The sequence below is a fragment of the Rutidosis leptorrhynchoides genome, chromosome 8 (assembly GCF_046630445.1).
Source record: "Rutidosis leptorrhynchoides isolate AG116_Rl617_1_P2 chromosome 8, CSIRO_AGI_Rlap_v1, whole genome shotgun sequence".
NCBI lineage: Eukaryota > Viridiplantae > Streptophyta > Magnoliopsida > Asterales > Asteraceae > Rutidosis > Rutidosis leptorrhynchoides.
In genome coordinates this window covers 40,140,835-40,159,926 of record NC_092340.1, presented here as the reverse complement: position 1 = coordinate 40,159,926, position 19,092 = coordinate 40,140,835, and the positions used below count along the sequence as shown (strand labels likewise).

Here is a 19,092-nt window from a genome sequence, read left to right as displayed (position 1 = left end):
ATTTTGTAGTAAAAATTAATACTATTTCGTACACCCCGTTGCACACATCAAGTTTTTGGCGCCGCTGCCGGGGAGCGCTAAAACGCTATATTTTTAATTATAATAATATTGAAATAAAATATAATAATAATATAATAATATTGAAATAGAATATAATAATATAATAATATTGAAATAGAATATAATAATATAATAATATTTTAGAATCAAAATTTGATACATAAAGTTTTAAAAAGTCGTATTTATTAAATACTTCAGGGGTATATTATGTAACTTGTAATTAATAATTTCTATCATGTCGCTTTCATGTGAATAGTAAATTAATTAATTTCTTTTCATTTACTATTCATGAATAGTAAATGAATTAAAAAAAAAGTTTTGAAAAAAAATAATAATTATAAAAAATTATTAATTTGTAAAAAAAAATCGTTTTTTAAAAAAAAAAAAAAAAGTTGTAAAAAAAAAACGTTTTTTTTTAAGAAAAAAAATTCGTTTTTTTAAAAAAAAAAAAAAAAATTTAAATTTTTTTTTTTTTTAAAATAATAAATAATAATTTTTTTTAAGTTTTATTACCTTTAGATTTTTAGACTATAGTTACAATTTTTAGTATTAAGTTTAGTTTTGCATAGTTATTTTTATTTCTAGAATTTTTAGGTTTGCCGTAAAATCCCTTAAGTGCTTATTCCTTAGACTAAGATTTAGGTGCTTTAGAATTTTGCGACGCCGTTTTTCGCGCTACTTTCTTATTTTTATTTTTCGACGCCTATTTTTCGACCTTTTATTTTTCGACATTTTTCGACGCGCAATCTATTTCTTTCTTATTTCTCGACGCTATAGTTTTTAGGACTTAGAATTTTCTCTATTTCTTATCTAATTCTCAAACGGAAAGAAAAATTATTTAAGCGGTTAAGTTAATAGACGTTGACATTTTTCTGGTTCGTAGTAATAGTTGGATTTGTTAGTGGCTAGTTGTGTGCTTCCGATTTAAAGGGTCCTGGCTACCTGCTACATCTTTTGGCTATTCGAAACGTGGGCAAAATCAGAAAAGTCTATTAATTGGACAACTTATATAAGTTTTTCTTATTTTTTTTATAACTACTAGGATATTCTGTGAATGCACTGAGCAAAACGTTCACCACCTTTCATACGTTCACCACCTGTAACTCGATCAAGACATTTAGCAAATATTGTCGCCGTTGATTTTTCTTTAGAATCATCATCCAGTCGAACAAATACTCCAATTCAAATTTTCGACAATCCATCTTTTGAACCCGATTTCACAACTAAGAAACTGGAGGATATTCAAGGACAATTCCAAGATCCTGAACCACAAACCGTTAAATCAGAGTCCTCTAGTGATTCGTATTTAACAAATTCAAAAATGGAAATAACGGAACCTCAAAGCATGGAAGACCGAATGAGAGCCATACGCACGGGCCAAGGTCACGCCATTATTAAGCCAGAAGTTAATGCTCCAGATTATGAAATCAAAGGACAAATTCTACATATGGTAACTAATCAGTGCCAATATAGTGGTACGCCAAAAGAAGATCCCAACGAACATCTTCGTACCTTTAATAGGATCTGTACACTATTCAAAATCCGAGAAGTGGAGGATGAACAGATATATCTCATGTTGTTTCCCTGGAATTTAAAGGGAGAAGCCAAAGATTGGTTAGAATCGTTACCTGAAGGGGCGATTGACACATGGGATGTTTTAGTTGAGAAATTTCTTAAAAGATTCTTTCCGGCATCTAAAGCCGTGAGACTTCAAGGAGAAATTGTTACGTTCACACAAAAGCCAAATGAAACATTATATGAGGCGTGGACAAGATTCGGAAGGATGTTGAGAGGATGTCCTCAACACGGTTTAGACACTTATCAAATAGTACAAATATTCTACCAAGGTGTCAACGTTGCTACAAGAAAAGACATCGACATAACAGCTGGTGGTTCCATTATGAAGAAAACCGCAACGGAAGCTTACAAAATTATTGATAACACTGCTTCCCACTCTCATGAGTGGCATCAAGAAAAAGATATCTTTCGATCATCTAAAGCGGCTAGAGCCGATTCTAGCCATGACTTTGATTCCGTTTCCGCAAAAATAGATGCTTTCGAAAGACGAATGGAAAAGATGAATAAAGATATTCACGCAATACGAATTAGTTGTGAGCAATGCGGTGGACCACACTTATTGAAAGATTGTCACATTGAACTAACGATGGAACAACGAGAGAATGTTTCCTATATGAATCAAAGGCCGGAAAATAATTATCAGAATAATTATCAACCGCCAAAGCTAAACTTTAATCGAAATCAAAACATTCTTTACAATCCAAATGGACCCAACAACAACTCGTACAACCAACAAGGTCCGAATAACCAACCAACTCAAAACAACACTTTCAATCAACAAAGACCTAGCTTGTATAAACCGCCACATCAAACCGAAGAGAAAAAGCCAAATCTAGAAGAAATGATGGCAAAGCTAATGGAATCTCAAACACAATTTATTACGTCTCAAACCCAAACGAACGAGAGGTTTGATCAGTCATTAAGAACTCAACAAGCTTCCATTTTGAATCTAGAAAAACACGTAGGTACTCTTGCTAGCATGATGAGTGAGAGGGAACAAGGAAAGCTACCGAGTGATACTGAAGTAAATCCTCGGAATGAGAATGTTAATATGGTGTCCACGAATTCTGAAAAACCAGCTCCAGAAGTTGGGGAGGTTTTAGATATGAGTAACAATGAAGAAGTTACAACACCACCACCACCCGAGTATGTAAAGCCAGTGGTGGCACCATACAAACCACCCATCCCGTTTCCAAGAAAAGAAGTTGAGTATGAGCAAGTAATAGGTAATAAAGATTGTGATACCTCTGGAAAGAAGAAGAAGAAAAAGAATAAGAAAGTACAAGAAACAAAAGCCGTAGAAGTAAACCCGGTGAATACAGTTCCACCAAAACCTCCACCTAGGGTAGGTGATCCGGGTGAATTTATTGTTCCTTGTCTACTTAGTGATTGTGTCATGTATGATGCACTGGCAGATTTAGGTGCAAGTGTGAGTGTTATGCCTTTTTACTTATATAAGAGATTAGGTGTAGGTAAGTTAAGTCCAACGGATATGAGTGTTCGACTCCTTGATCAAACCATTAAGCACCCAGTTGGAATTGCTAACAACCTACCCATTCAAGTAGGTAATTTAACCTTTCTAGTCGAATTCATTGTCATTGACATAGAAGAGGACCCAAACATTCCTCTAATTTTAGGTCGACCATTCTTAGCGTCCACCGGGGCGTTATTTGATGTAAGAAATGGTAGAACGACACTTAGTAATGATGAAAAATCGATCACCTTTATGATTCGAAAGTCTAAATCTCCACCAACCAAAACCGTTGAACCAGCAAAAACGATTGGTAAGAACCATGTTGTTTTACCAACTCCAACGATAGTGCTTAGCAATAATAAAACGCCTAAGTGTGGGGAAAATGAAGTAACACCTAATGATGACCTGATAACAAAGAACCCCGTTGTTGATACGAAATTAAATGACCCCGTTATTAATAGTTCAATGAAGAAACTTATTAAACGGATTCGCGATGCTAGAACCAAGGGGAACTTTAAGTTATGTAACCGGTTAGTATCCAATCTATCACCTAAAGAAAAGGAGAAACTAGTTGAAATTGTGGATATTACACAGGTATCCGACCAATGGCTTAAAGAAAAAGTCACGGATATGCAAGTTGATTATGGACCAAGAGAAATTGACGGTGAAGTTAATCACAATTTCGACACCACAGCTACCTAAGTGTGGGGAGATTTAAATGTTCTAAAAAGAAAATGCTGTCTAGAGTTAATTGTTCTGTTCTCGTGTAGTTCCGAGAATGGAATCCGATTGGTCTTTTCCGCTAGCAGACACTAAAGAACTAGTTTTCTCCCACCATTCTGAATTTTTATTTTTTAGGTTTTAATTAATATGCCTTTTAAATTTAAGTTTTGTGTGATTTTAAAAACAAAATTTACTTTATTTCATTAAGTTTAAAAAATTGATTTCTAAAATTCGTCGTAAGTTGAAGACTAGGTCGTTGAACTGAAATTGCTTTACCCAAGGACGGGGCGATAAATTTTGTTATCATTATTTTTTTAATTTTATTGATCTAAAGTATGCAAAAATATATATATATATATATATATATATATATATATATATATATATATATATATATATATATATATATATATATATATATATATATATATATATTATATTTTATAAATTTTTAAACGTGGGATAATATATCAAACTTTAAAAATATGTATATATATGTTTGTATTTTATGTTATGTACAAAACAGGGTAAAACAGCGCACTTTCAAAGAATGTCATTAAGTTCAGCAAAAGCTTCTAATTTTGACGACAAGACGCAAAATATCAAATGTGATATAAAACAACATGTTTGCAAACTCGGTATTTCCAATAACTTTTCTACACTAATCACCCTCATGAATTTATAATTAGAGTCTGATTTCATGCAAATGAGGGCATTGCATGATCTTAAGTGTGGGGAAGGGTTATAAATTCTCTCGGGTTTACACTTGGTTTATTTGCCAAATTTTGCGATAATTTGAAAAATTTTCAACTAAATGAAATCAAAATCATGTTTATATATATTTATGAACGATGAAAACTAGGTGTTAATACCGAAATTATTGTTACCTCAAAAAGGGCATAAATTGAGAAACAACCTAAAACGCTTGAATTCATTTAAAATGGAATAAAGGAGAATAAAAAGGCAAAGAAAGAAACTAAGTGTGGGGAGAATGTACCAAGTTATTCAATTAAAAACTATCTATCACATGTTTCTGTAAAGTTATTGCAGGTGTTTTTGTTTTGGACTAAATTAACTGTTTTACCCGATTTATTAAAGAAAGATGGATCTACACGATGAATCAATTCCATCATTAAAAGGAAGTAAAGTCTTCCGAAAAAGACACGCGCTTCTTGATTTAGGTCATGAAGTTGTCGTCCAGACCAGCTGTAGGTTGACGAAAAATCTAGAAAAGTCATCTCTAAAATCAGCAGGAAATCCACGGACCTCAGCATCAAACAGGGTCGCCAAGTGGTCAGATTTATCCTAACCATGAGAAAGATTTATCTCGTACAATGGGGGGGCACCGTGCAAATTAGCTTGATAAGACTAATGAATCAGATCCCCAGAAAGGATAATCTCCTTAAAGATTAAAAATCAGCTTTTAAGTCTGATATTACTCAATCCTTGAGATTGACCTTAAAGATTGAGAATTCAAACTCATGGAATTCAATGATATCTAAACTCGAGCTTGAACGAGAAAATATTTTGATCAAAAATACAAACCGATTTGTTTTCTGAAAACCCATTTTCAATGCGTTCATCACCATTGAACGTAAAATCCTAGGAAATCACCTGGAATTCATTAGGTCACCTGAACCAAATCGGGTGTCAACCGTAAGAACGGTGGTTGCATAGCATGGTCGGAGACAGGACCTTGTGCCAGACCGAAAAATCAAAGGTTGATCTTTACTATTGCTCCTACCAAGGATAGTACTAGCATCCGACACGTTAAAAAGACCATAATCAAATGCATGTCATTAGACATTGCCTTAACAGTTTCTTGTTCATCGCTTTCCTTAACAACCGGACGGTAGTTTACCGAAAGGTAATATACGGGACAAATAAACTGGATGTGTGCTTTCCGATACAGGGATAGCAGTGGATTACACGAGCCTAAAAGTTTTTAGCCAAACTATTGATCCACAAATATATTTTGCAACACCAATGGTGGATCAAATCGGAAAACTTGTCTAGGGTAAAAGCTAGAATGAATTTTCAAAAAGATCAAATGTTTTCATAAAGATCCAATTTTCCTAAAGGATCTACATTTTTATAGTCATGTGGGACTGTAAACCGCCTTTCAAATGTGCACTTTGCTTTGGAAACCGAAAGTAAATCGGCTATTTGATTGCAAGTGTCGTTGACCTAAACCCGAGGCAACTGTGGATGACACACCCACCTTTAACCATGGTTCTATTGTTACTATCATTGTTTATACCGCCATATCAAAATCACTGATGTACAAAGTGTGAAGAATAAAGAAGTGATTTGTGTGATGTATTATATTATTTCAAGACTGTATTGCTTGAGGACAAGCAACGCTCAAGTGTGGGGATATTGATAAGGCTAAAAAGGAACATATATTTCATAGCATTATTCCCCAAGAAAGACAAGATTTTAGTTGCAATTGTTCCATTTTCAAGTGATATCCGTTTATATTAAATAAGTGCGAAGACAAAAGGCGAAAATGACGATTTGAAGACACAAAGGTCCAAAAAGCTAAAAAGTACAAGATACAATTCAAGAGGTTCAAATTATTGATGAGGAACGTCTCAAAATTACAAGAATACAAGACGCAAAACGCAAAGTACACGATATAAAATTGTACGAAAGGACGTTCGAAAATCCGGAACCGAGGCATGAACCAACTTTCAACGCTCGACGCAACGGAGCTGAAAGTACAAGTCAACTATGCACAAGAATATAATATAATATTTAAATAATTCATAATAAGAATAATATTAAATAATAAAAAGTTGTTAATTGAGCATAGTTCAGGGGTCATAAGTGAAAATTTCAATTTATCATTTGCCTATAAAAGGCCATCTAAATCGATGATTTAGATACACCTTTTTCCAATCTTCTTTCTTTCTTATGTAATTTATATTTATATTTATAATATTAAGTTTAATTTAAGATTAATAATAATTGGGTTATTGTAAGAAATGTTTTACGGGTTTTAAAGTAGGAACTCTGTCCGTGTAACGCTACGCGATTAATCACCACTGTAAGCTATGTTCTTCCTTTTTAAATTAATGTCTCGTAACTAAGTTATTATTATGCTTATTTAAGCCGAAGTAATCGTGATGTTTGACTAAATATTAAGACGGGGTTATTGGATTTTGTACCATAATTAAGATTTGGGCAAAAGACCGACACTTGTGGAAATTGGACTATTGACTATTAATAGATGGGGGGTATTGTCTAATTGAGTGACAACTCATTGGAGTCTGTCGAACCTATCTTCAAATTAATTATCCTAATAATTAATAATGATTATGGTTGTCCTATTTAGTGACGTTCATATGGAATCTATTATAATCATTTAATTAATTATTCGGGTTGGGTAATTGATTATTCAAACTGATCAAGTGGGTAAATTAATATTCATATCTAATCAAAACAGGGGTAGATTACATACAGTGATAACTGGTGTAATTGTTGACAGAAGTGATAACTGCGTCACAGTTTAAATCCTTAATTAGTTGGAATATTTGACTTCGGGTATAAGGGTAATTTGACGAGGACACTCGCACTTTATAATTATGACCGGTGAACTATTTTGGACAAAAACCACATAGGTTTTAAATAATCCAGGACAAAGGACAATTAACCCATTGGACAATTAATTAAAATCAAAAAGTCAAACATCATGGTTACAGAAGTTTAAATAAGCATAATTGTTTTATTGTATTTTTCATCGCACTTTTATTTTCTATCATTTTATTTTCTGTCATTTTATTTATCGCAATTTATTTTACGCACTTTAATTTTTGTCATTTATTTTTACGCTTAAAATCGACAAACCGGTCATTAAACGGTAAAACCCCCATTTTATAATAATACTACTACTTATTTATATATATATTTTTACAAATAAACTTAATAATATAGCGTTAACTTCACCAGCTCCCTGTGGAACGAACCGGACTTACTAAAAACTACACTACTCTACGATTAGGTACACTGCCTATAAGTGTTGTAGCAAGGTTTAGGTATATCCACTCGATAAATAAATAAATAAAACTTGTGTAATATTTCGTCGCATTTTGTAGTAAAAATTAATACTATTTCGTACACCCCGCTGCACACATCAGTTATAAATTGAAAATGTCAACAAAGTATTTAAACGTATAATGCTTTATATGAACGTATTTGTTTCAATATGATTATCGACGAAATTTAAAAAATATATTAAATGATTGAATTATCAGAAATATTGAATTATGATTACAAGTCTCTGTTGAGAGGTCCACTATGATTTGAGAAAATCTATTCCTCTTAACAATATTCGGAATAATTTGTAAAGCTATTTATAAATAAAAATAAAAAGTGTCATTTACGAAAGTTAGACAAAAGCTAGTGGAGAATTGGTTTCCATAATATTCTATTAATCTACTTTCAAACGTACAAAAACGTTTTCAGTTTAAAAAGAACTTTATTATTAAAACGTATATAACTTTTATAAATATCTAGAATCACTTTTGACAACTCATTACTTAACCAGTATAATAAATATAACGATATTTATATTTTATTTCATTAAATATATATAACGATTTAAATTAATATTATATATATTTATACGCGTATTATACATACATAGTTTTTATACTTTTACTATACTTTAGCTTTACCTTTACTTTACTTTTACTTTACTTTAACTTTAATAATTCACTTTAATAATTCATACTTTAATAATTCATACTTTAATAATTCACTTTAATAATTCATACTTTAATAATTCACTTTAATAATTCATACTTTAATAATTCGCTTTAATAATTCATACTTTAATAATTTACTTTAATAATTCAAAAATCTATTATAAATAGAATTCAATAGGTTTCATTATTTCATAAAAACTTGAAAATATATTTCTCTAAACTCTCTCAATCGATTTACATATATATATATATATATATATATATATATATATATATATATATATATATATATATATATATATATATATATATATATATATATATATATATATATATATATATATATATATATATATATATATATATTTGCTCTGTATTATTTCAAGATATTATTAGTATACATAAAATATTACGATGGAGTGATGTCCGAGTGATTTCAAAGTAGTTTTTTTGAATGAGTCGAAGCTAAGGAAATTATGGGTTATAGCTATGGAGGTGATGGGTATGGTTCATGGGTATGCTCGTGAGGTCAATCTAGTGTTTATCATCTCCGTTGCATCTACGTACTTTCCTGCAATATTGAATCTCAATATTGATACGTGAGCACTCATAACTTAACTTTTATATATCAATAGTGTATCCCTGACTAGTGCTCGAGTATATAGGATTATGCATGCTTGTACATTCGATATTGTCCTTAGATAGGTTTGTTGAATCCTGAATTAGATACATATGCTACTGAGATAGGGTATATGATATGCATGTCATTGGAAAGCTAGCGAAAAATTAAGAACTTTTCATTTAGATATCGAATGGTTTCGATGAACGGATTAGAAGTTATAGTCAACTGAATTTTAGTATTATTGTTAAAATGATTATTATTACTATCGTCGTTATTATTTTAATAGAAATATCATTGTTATTATAAAATATCATTATTACTATTATGTTAGTATTATCATTTTATCGTAATACCATTTTTAGTAAATATAAATATTGTTATTTTTTTTATAGAATAATAATTATTATTATTACAAAATAATACAACTTTTACTTATTATTATTATGATCAATATTATTTTATCAAATAAATAGGGGATACAAAGATATTTTTCACCACGCGTAATATAATTACATTAATAATACTTACCACTATAGTTTTACGATATTAAGTGAACTTTATAAATTTTACTACTTAAGTTATATAAAAATATATTTTATCATATATAAACGTTAATATAAATTTTTATTAATAAATGACTTTTATTATTATAAAATCTAATAAATATATTTAAATATATAAAACGACTATAGTTAAGTTATATAATAAACACGTATAAATTTTAGAAGTTATTTTGGGTCAAGTTGACTTTTGTAGACTTTTGCATATTAGTCTCGAGCATTAGGATTGTGGTACACTATGACTTGACCAAAAATTGTTAGACAAATATTGACCAACATATAAATAAATATAATTAATATAGGTTCGTGAATCCGAGGCCAACCTTGCACTTGTTAAATGACGTTATATGTATTTTTACTACGAAATACAGTATGGTGATTTTCATTTGCTCCGTTTTATATATATTTTTGGGACTGAGAATACATGCGCTGTTTTTATAAATGTTTTACGAAATAGGCACAAGTACTAAAACTAATTCTACTTGGGTTTAAACCAGAAATATACCCTTATCTTGGTAACATTAAACTACTTGTCTATGTACGGTAGGCGCGAATCCTAAAGATAGATCTATTGGGCCTGACAAACCCCATCCTGACTATGGGATGCTTTAGTACTTCGAGGTTATTTTAAATACACCTGATCTGGTGTACTTCAGAGGGTAAAACATGAACGTTAAGGCTTGTTACCGGGTGCCTACAACTTATAGAATACTTTTATACACTTGCGAGTGTACATATATTTATAAACGGAAATCTTGTGGTCTATTAATATATTGAAATAATTGTTATGATAAACCTATGAACTCACCAACCTTTTGGTTGACACTTTAAAGCATGTTTATTCTCAGGTATTAAAGAAATCTTCCGCTGTGCATTAGCTCATTTTAAGGATATTACTTGGAGTCATTCATGGCATATTTTGAAAGACGTTGCATTCGAGTCATTGAGTTCATCAAGATTATTATTATGTCAATTATAGTTGGATGTATTATGAAATGGTGTGCATGCAGTCAACTTTCGTTGTAAAGAAAGTTTGTCTTTTAAAAATGAATGCAATGTTTGTAAAATGTATCATATAGAGGTCAAATACCTCGCGACGTAATCAACTATTGTGAATCGTTTATAATGTATATGAACGGGTCCTTTCAGTTGGTATCAGAGCGGTGGTCTTAGCGAACCAGGTCTGCATTAGTGTGTCTAACTGATAGTCGTTAGGATGCATTAGTGAGCCTGGACTTCGACCGTGTCTGCATGTCAAAAGTTTTGCTTATAATTTTTGTCGGAAATTGCCTGCTTATCATTCTTAGTCTAGACACGTCTTACTGCATTGATTGCATGAATAGTGTATAGACAAAATTCATATCTTAGCGTATCTGCTAATCCATATCTTAGCGTATCTGTTACTGTAAACTTTGCCTGAAATATCCCGTAAATTCCTCCGTAATCTACGAAATCTTTTGCGCTATATATATAGATATTCTATGTAATTAGAATACCACCCGATAGCTGAAAAATCATTTCATATCAAAAAATCCTTTATTCAATCGAACGAAATGGAATTCGTCATTAGTTCAAGTCCCTCGAATTCCGATATGGAATCCCACTCAAGCTCCGAAAGCAGTGTGATCGGAATGGATCAACCAATTAGCCATCGTCTATTCTGGATGAATTAGGGATAGGTTCGTAGCCTCCTCAATAATTGGAGACAAGAAGAAGGTGATCCCTTCCATCCACTACATTGCCCTCTTGGCGATGAACCTGAAGCACTTACCGGTGAACCGGTTCGAAACACCATTTTCTCTCTCATTTCCAGAGTATCTCGTCACGATTATATACTACATCAAATTCTAGATTTTATTTATCCGCTCGTCCGAACCGACAATCACCCCTGTGTAATAGAAGAAGTCAACGCGCTTCGCGCTCGAGTAGTGGCTTTAGAGAATATGGTGCAAGGTTACAAACACCAACAAATAACGAAGTATTAATTCATAATTTCAATTTTATTGAAAATACTCCGTAAAAGTTATGTAATTTCTAAAATCTTTAGGGATTATTCAGTTATAGTTTCAACCGTAAATCAAATGAGTTTAATTTAATATTAACTCATTAAATCTATGTTACATCTAAAGAAAATATGCACATATATATTTTCATAAAGACTGTAATAAAATTCTGTTGTACAAAATATTAATTGTGAATTTTTTTTAACGGGTAGGTAATACCCGAGAGATATATAAATTCACAATTAATATGTTACATTTTTTGAATCTGATTAAGCAAATCATCAACTATACTCCCAAAATCTCACAACAATATATATTCTTGTATAGTAATCAAAACAACCATTCTCACCCAAATTTGATTACGCATTCTGATTTTGATAAATCAAAATCCAAGTCATGATTTAACAGAAGACATCACTCTTAGATTCCTACATCTTTCAAAGCTATACTTTGACTTCAAAACTGTGTTAGAACATCATATGTATATTAACGATTACAAACTGTGTTCAAACTCTCCGAAGTTTTCGAAGACACTTCAAACAATGAACAATCGAGATGATGATCCAACCACATATTACCCACATTTATGTACCTAAAAATCTCTCGAAGCCAAAGTCATAGTTCGACGCGTATCCGTGTTAGACCCTTTGGCATTTATTAGCTAAAATGACTTTTCAATTCCTTTTCAAAGTAGACAGTTTTGTCACAGCTCCAGCAAGTCAACTTCGACTTTTCAGTCGGACTAGTCTTATTATAACCTCGATAAATACGTTGCCCTTTCGTCATCGTTACTGGGGACCTTTCATATCTCGCCACCATAGCAATAAACTTACCAACAACTTTAATTATCTTTGACTTTTCGAAAAATCATTATATTTATTGAAATCACATCATTTACTCATTCGCATCTTGTAACGAGAATTGTCATACGAATCATCAAAAAACAGTAACCAGTATTTTGAAATCTCGCAGCATGTCTACGCCAACAGTTATATGTGTACGTAAAACGTCTATCTCCTAAATATACACACTTCGAATGTGGAGTTTCTGAAAAACACCTCAAACTGCGGAATAATTCTCGAAATGCTGATGAAGCAGCAGAAACTGTAAACGACTTTAATAGTCAAAAGTTTGATGATAAAGTACAGTGTGTTAGTAAAGCTCAGAAAAAAAAGAGAAGGTTTGGAATTGGAAAACGGATTGAGCAAAGTATGAAAGAGGCTGTGGATAAATTACAAGGACTGAGCTTGACTTCAAAGGATCCAAATGATTCAGTGCCTGCTGAAATCGTTAGCAAACACATTACTTCTCATTCTAAACCTTCACAGACAAATCTTCTTCATCATCCATCGATGTTAGAAATTCTAAAATATCATCATATCTTTCATTATAAATATCCTCGATATTTCTGAAGATATTTTCATAACTATTCTTATCTGAAATAATTTATCTCTTCGCGATGTCAGTGGTATATCAGAAAGAAAACTATTTTAGTTTTTAAATTCTGAAAATTCGAATTTAAATTATGAATGATTTTGAAGGAGTGTTGGGAACTGATGCATGAGTTAGTATAATATAATGACACTTGATCAACGTGATTATATTACAGTAATTTATACTGAGTTTCTAATGAAACATGATGATTCACAAAATATACCGTCATCATGTGCCATTTACACGACTCTTACATTCTACCCAATCTCCAAACATATTAAGAACATATCTCCTTGATAGTTCTATCTTTTCTGATATTCTAGTAATTTGCCAAATCAAGATCGTGCCATTACGATTTCTTTTTTAGAACATTAACTATGTTCATTTCAAAATCCATACCTACGAATTCCGGACCATTATTCGCTTGACTCGAAGTCGGAAGAGAAAACGAAAGCATGAAGCCCAGAAATATAAGGGAGAATATAAAGCCCGATAACAACTCAGAAATTATAAACCGTATATGTCGATGCATATAGCAATATAAAGACATGGGAGAACTAGAAACACTATAAACCCAAGAGTGTAGTAGAAGTAAATAGATTCTTCCGGCGGTAGATGAAAGAGAAGAATAACAGATATGAAGGTTAGAAGTATATCAAGAATCAGAACGGGATGGAGCATATTGACGAATGCTTTAAAGTATGAATGGAGGAGAAAGAATAGAAGATGTGAGATGTGGAAATAAGGAAATGAAGGGGGTGAATTTATAGTAAAATATCCGACAGAGCAATCAAAAGAGATGATCGCATTTAAAGCGGATCCTAATTTCCTTGATTACCGAAGAATCAAATTTTATTACGAAGATTTTCTTCAAATCTCTTGAACTTGGAAATCAATCATATTTACGTCAAAAGATATGATGAATCTATACCTACTCATTTCACCCTTTGGTGATAGCTTCACTCGTACTCTTCACAAAATTAAACGATTTTATCCATATTACTCAATGATGATAAAACTCTATTTATCAACTCATATTTGTCATAAAAACATTCTTATTGTTATCCATGACGACCTCTATCAAATTTCGGGGACGAAATTTCTTTAACGGGTAGGTACTGTGACGACCCGGAAATTTCCGACTAAATTTAAACTTTATCTTTATATTATTCTGACACGATAAGCAATGTTTGTTAAGTTAAATCTCAAGGATTTTAAACTATGTTTATACATTCATTTAAACCTCGACCAAATTTCAATGATTCACGAACCATTAAATGAACATATATGAATATGTATGTATATGTGTATATGTTATAAATTGAAAATATCAACAAAGTATTTAAACGTATAATGCTTTATATGAACGTATTTGTTTCAATATGATTATCGACGAAATTAAAAAAAATATATTAAATGATTGAATTATCAGAAACATTGAATTATGATTACAAGTCTCTGTTGAGAGGTCCACTATGATTTGAGAAAATCTATTCCTCTTAACGATATTCTGAATAATTTGTAAAGCTATTTATAAATTAAAATAAAAAATGTCATTTACGAAAGTTAGACAAAAGCTAGTGAAGAATTGGTTTCCATAATATTCTATTAATCTATTTTCAAACGTACAAAAACGTTTTCAGTTTAAAAAGAACTTTATTATTAAAACGTATATAACTTTTATAAATATCTAGAATCACTTTTAATAACTCATTACTTAACCAGTATAATAAATATAACGATATTTATATTTTATTTCATTAAATATATATAACGATTTAAATTAATATTATATATATTTATACGCGTATTATACATACATAGTTTTTATACTTTTACTATACTTTAACTTTACCTTTACTTTACTTTTACTTTACTTTACCTTTAATAATTCATACTTTAATAATTTACTTTAATAATTCATACTTTAATAATTCACTTTAATAATTCATACTTTAATAATTTACTTTAATAATTCATACTTTAATAATTCACTTTAATAATTCATACTTTAATAATTCACTTTAATAATTCATACTTTAATAATTCACTTTAATAATTCAAAAATCTATTATAAATAGAATTCAATAGGTTTCATTATTTCATAAAAACTTGAAAATATATTTCTCTAAACTCTCTCAATCGATTTATATATATATATATATATATATATATATATATATATATATATATATATATTTGCTCTGTATTATTTCAAGATATTATTAGTATACATAAAATATTACGATGGAGTGATGTCCGAGTGATTTCAAAATAGTTTTTTTGAATGAGTCGAAGCTAAGGAAATTATGGGTTATAGCTATGGAGGTGATGGGTATGGTTCATGGGTATGCTCGTGAGGTCAATCTAGTGTTTATCATCTCCGTTGCGTCTACGTACTTTCCTGCAATATTGAATCTCAATATTGATACGTGAGTACTCATAACTTAACTTTTATATATCAATAGTGTATCCCTGACTAGTGCTCGAGTATATAGGATTATGCATGCTTGTACATTCGATATTGTCCTTAGATAGGTTTGTTGAATCCTGAATTAGATACATATGCTACTGAGATAGGGTATATGATATGCATGTCATTGAAAAGCTAGCGAAAAATTAAGAACTTTTCATTTAGATATCGAATGATTTCGATGAACGGATTAGAAGTTATAGTCAACTGAATTTTAGTATTATTGTTAAAATGATTATTATTACTATCGTCGTTATTATTTTAATAGAAATATCATTGTTATTATAAAATATCATTATTACTATTATGTTAGTATTATCATTTTATCATAATACCATTTTTAGTAAATATAAATATTGTTATTTTTTTTATAGAATAATAATAATTATTATTACAAAATAATACAACTTTTACTTATTATTATTATGATCAATATTATTTTATCAAATAAATAGGGGATACAAAGATATTTTTCACCACGCGTAATATAATTACATTAATAATACTTACCACTATAGTTTTACGATATTAAGTGAACTTTATAAATTTTACTACTTAAGATATATAAAAATATATTTTATCATATATAAACGTTAATATAAATTTTTATTAATAAATGACTTTTATTAATATAAAATCTAATAAATATATTTAAATATATAAAACGACTATAGTTAAGTTATATAATAAACACGTATAAATTTTAGAAGTCATTTTGGGTCAAGTTGACTTTTGTTGACTTTTGCATATTAGTCTCGAGCATTAGGATTGTGGTACACTATGACTTGACCAAAAATTATTAGACAAATATTGACCAACATATAAATATATATAATTAATATAGGTTCGTGAATCCGAGGCCAACCTTGCACTTGCTAAATGACGTTATATGTATTTTTGCTACGAAATACAGTATGGTGAGTTTCATTTGCTCCCTTTTATATATATTTTTGGGACTGAGAATACATGCGCTGTTTTTATAAATGTTTTACGAAATAGGCACAAGTACTAAAACTAATTCTACTTGGGTTTAAACCAGAAATATACCCTTATCTTGGTAACATTAAACTACTTGTCTATGTACGGTAGGCGCGAATCCTAAAGATAGATCTATTGGGCCTGACAAACCCCATCCTGACTATGGGATGCTTTAGTACTTCGAGGTTATTTTAAACACACCTGATCTGGTGTACTTCAGAGGGTAAAACATGAACGTTAAGGCTTGTTACCGGGTGCCTACAACTTATAGAATACTTTTATACACTTGCGAGTGTACATATATTTATAAACGAAAATCTTGTGGTCTATTAATATATTGAAATGATTGTTATGATAAACCTATGAACTCACCAACCATTTGGTTGACACTTTAAAGCATGTTTATTCTCAGGTATTAAAGAAATCTTCCGCTGTGCATTAGCTCATTTTAAGGATATTACTTGGAGTCATTCATGGCATATTTTGAAAGACGTTGCATTCGAGTCATTGAGTTCATCAAGATTATTATTATGTCAATTATAGTTGGATGTATTATGAAATGGTGTGCATGCAGTCAACTTTCGTTGTAAAGAAAGTTTGTCTTTTAAAAATGAATGCAATGTTTGTAAAATGTATCATATAGAGGTCAAATACCTCGCGACGTAATCAACTATTGTGAATCGTTTATAATGTATATGAACGGGTCCTTTCAGGAATCACAGCCAAATATGCAATATCACGAACCGGAACACCAACCTGAACAACAACAACATTATGATCAACACGTGCCATACTATGAGCCGGAGCCACAATTTTTTATTGCCTACGTAGTATTTCCCATTCACCATATAATAGAACACCCAACAATTCATGAAGAATAGTTGCATCCCAATTTAAAGATTGATAGAACTTGGAGAGATTACCCGATGTACCAAAGTAACAAATTTAAGCTTTGGACCAAAAATATAGAAGTACCAAGGGTAATAGATTGGGAGCCTTTTGAAAGGGTCCACCTTGCTAACCCAGTTAGGCAGCATTTAATCCAAAGGTATGGCAGCTCTTCTTTTACTGATTGGGAACGTTTATTTACCACTCGTAGGCTTGTATATAAAGAGTGGTATGTTGAGCTAATGAGTACTATAGCTTTTAATAAAGATGTAGATAGGTTAGATGATAAGAGTTTTCTTAGATTTTTACTTGGCCGTAGGATGTACAGGATGTCCATGCTGGACATGGCCATGGCTTTACAGATTTACACTCCCGCTGAATTACTGTCACCTGATTGTACAAATTTGATTTATCATGGTGAGCGGGTAGATAGAAATTTTGATGCTAACGCCATCTGGAGGCGTATGTTAAATTTTAATGTGTTTACGCGGGGAGAAAGACACTCCTATTTAGATATTAATAAAGCCGAGCTTCGTATAATACATAGATTCTTAGCAAACTCGATTACACAAAGAGGTAACAACAAGGACAAAATGACCTTACACGATTTATTTTACCTTAAGTGCATTCGAAATACTAGAAGCTTTGTTAATATCCCTTACTGTGTTGGTTTTTATCTGTCCAAAATGGTGGAAGGAATACATGAAGGGGGAACAATAGGAGGAGGTATTTTTGTTACTCTCATTGGAGAGTATTTAGGTGTAGATAGGGATCAAGGGGGTCCGATGATGGTATGTAGGGAACAGGACGACACTTTAGGTGTGCAAATCTATCAAGGTGCAAAGGTATTGACTAGGAGACGCAATCAGGCAATACCATATCAGGGCCTCCATCCACAGGTAGAGAGGGGTTCAGATGAGGAAATGGAGGAAGCGGATGACATTAGGGATGTCATTAGGGATAGTGCTACTGACGTTTTCCAACGTATAGATGAGGTAGAAATGACTAATGAGTATAGGCATCGTCGGTATGACCAGTGGCAAGCCGCGAATGAGTATGAGACTTCCAGGCGACGCCAACATGATAGCTGGCAAGTTCATCAACACCAAATTATGAGCCAGCTATCATATCAGGTACCAAATAACTACATCCCAACTCGGCCTGCTTACTATCCACCGCATCAGCCCAACATGCGACCACCCTATGACCTGTACGACCCTAATCAAGCATACCAGAACACCTATCACCAACCATGGAACCCGAACGATGAAATGAACTGGAACCCCTATCCAAATCAATAGTGTTCCATTGGTGATGCATTCTCTTTTATTATTTTATCTATTTATGTTAAACATTTAATATTTTGATACTTTAATGTAATGTTTAATATTTTTATTATTTTGTACTAATATTTCAAATTACCATGCATGTTTATATTTGTATTGTATGTATTTTTTCTCATGTACACAACAGGGAAAACAACGCATTTTCAAAGACTGGCATTAAGTTCAGCAAAAGTTATTAATTTTGACGACAAAACGAAAAACATGTGTGATGTAACAACAGACGGAATGAACAAATGATGTGCAC

The 19,092-nt window shown here is 31.3% G+C and overlaps 1 non-coding gene across 1 annotated transcript; it reads right to left on the bottom strand.

Annotated features, from left to right (window-relative positions):
* Positions 1–1,765: 1,765 nt before the first annotated feature.
* Positions 1,766–1,872, bottom strand: LOC139865136 (small nucleolar RNA R71). Its single transcript, XR_011764661.1, has one exon. It is a non-coding gene; the product is annotated as a small nucleolar RNA R71 (small nucleolar RNA).
* Between the last annotated feature and the right edge of the window lie 17,220 nt (positions 1,873–19,092).